General features: G+C 37.9%; 1 non-coding gene across 1 annotated transcript; it reads left to right on the forward strand.

Moving 5' to 3' along the window:
- Positions 1 to 1,133: 1,133 nt before the first annotated feature.
- Positions 1,134 to 1,205, forward strand: trnae-uuc (transfer RNA glutamic acid (anticodon UUC)). The gene has a single exon. It is a non-coding gene; the product is annotated as a tRNA-Glu (tRNA).
- Positions 1,206 to 1,939: the final 734 nt, after the last annotated feature.

Here is a 1,939-nt window from a genome sequence, read left to right on the forward strand (position 1 = left end):
TTGGTATTTAGCTGGTGAAGATCTGCAGCAAGGTCAGAGCTGTAGTTGCCCTATGCCCTGATAAGCATGTGTCAAAAACCCTATAATGCTAGTAACTAGACATGATATGCATCTTTATAATCAAACATCATAAAACTATAACTGGACAGGTTGGTGGTGAAAACTTGAATCCTTACTGCCAGACTGGACTTATTGCTGTTTTATCAACAAGTGATGTATGTATTTATGTGCCCTGTTCCTGGCATATCTATGGATGTATTCATAAAATCACTGTTATTATTCAACGTGTCAGTCCCATATGGTCTAGCAGTCTGGATTCTGCCTAAATAACCTTTACACACATTCTTAAGGAGTCCTCTGGTGACTACAATCAGTAGATCTGAGAAAGCTTTCAGTCAGTTTGATTTTACGTTCATTTGGCTTAAGTGGTGCCAAAAAGGTCTTGGGTGCTGCTCCTAAAGACTTCTAATAGTAAGGAAAACCCTGGACCAATGGCAGATAACATGGAGTTAGAGCAGGTTGTTTTGCTGGGAGAACCTGCATCGGCAACATTCAGATGAAGTAGAGGACAGTTTTTATTCATGCAGGACAAGAGTCCGTCTTTGCCAGCTGAATGTTGATTCTCATACCGGGAGTTGAACCCATAACTTATATATTTATACATATATATATATATATATAATATATATATATATATATATATATATATATATATAATATATATATATATATATAGTGTATACTCTGACTGCAGCAACACAAGTTCAGATTTCAGTGATACCTAATTTTTATGATGATTACGAGACTGAATGCAAAGTGTGTATCCCCCATGTAACTCAAAGCCTATCACTTCCAGTCAATACTGTCAAATTTGGAGCTCCTTCTGATTACATTAATGACCACATTATTCAAAATGGAGCTGAACATGGAGGAGGATTCCTCCCTAACGGCCGCTCTGCTCTGCTCCATGCCCCCGCTGTCCGGTAATAGTTAAAGCAGATAAAAACCTAAAGAACACTCAAAAGCTTCAAGATAAAACTTACTTAAGAAGCTTCTTCATGTTCAAGAGAAGGCCTGTTTCCAGCCAGACTATGAATTGATTCATGAAATCCCTGTTATTAATATGTAGCCATTCCCATATGGTCTAGCGGTTAGGATTCCTGGTTTTCACCCAGATGGCCCGGGTTCAACTCCCGGTATGGGAATCGGTGTTTAGCTGGTGAAGGTCTGCAGAAAGACCTGTATGATCTCTGACTCTTTCCAGTTCAGTTTTTCTTTTCCAGTTCATTACTGTCATGAACATTGCCTTATGGGTAGTAACATTTCATTTACAGTGATTTACTGTATTTTTTTTTTATTTGCAATGGTCTGCTGGAAAACCACAGCAGTATTGTTAGTTCATGTTATAGAAGCATAGAAATGAAATGGAAAAATAAAATATCTTTATAAAATAAATTTTCAGAATTGTTCAACCAGTAATGGAGAATATCCTTTTAAAACATTTTTTTATGGTGGAAATCCTGGATATCAGAGGTCAGTAAAACTACCCCAACAAGTAGCACTTACTGCATACATAACTCAAGTCAGTGCTTATTGTTTGGGTAGTTCTGGTGCCAGATGAATGCATTTTACTAGTGTTGGGAAGACTTGTGAAATAGCCTGTCTCTGCATTTTGTTCAGAGATATGTCTGATGATGAACTCACTACCAAGACAACACCAAAGAGAAGCACTTATGAACACAATAATCATCGGTATCTCCATTTGACACGATCCAAATGTGATTACAATGACATCTAATGACTTTATTGATCGCAGGGGGGAAAAGAACATAAGGACTCAGGGGAATGAATTGCCATAGAGATAGTAGTTTGTAGTAGTTCATTGCATAGCGGGGTACTTCACGGTATCACAAGGCAAAGCAGAGCGTAGCAGGATGTA

The sequence above is a fragment of the Etheostoma spectabile genome, unplaced genomic scaffold, assembly GCF_008692095.1.
Source record: "Etheostoma spectabile isolate EspeVRDwgs_2016 unplaced genomic scaffold, UIUC_Espe_1.0 scaffold00003786, whole genome shotgun sequence".
NCBI classification, from domain to species: domain Eukaryota; kingdom Metazoa; phylum Chordata; class Actinopteri; order Perciformes; family Percidae; genus Etheostoma; species Etheostoma spectabile.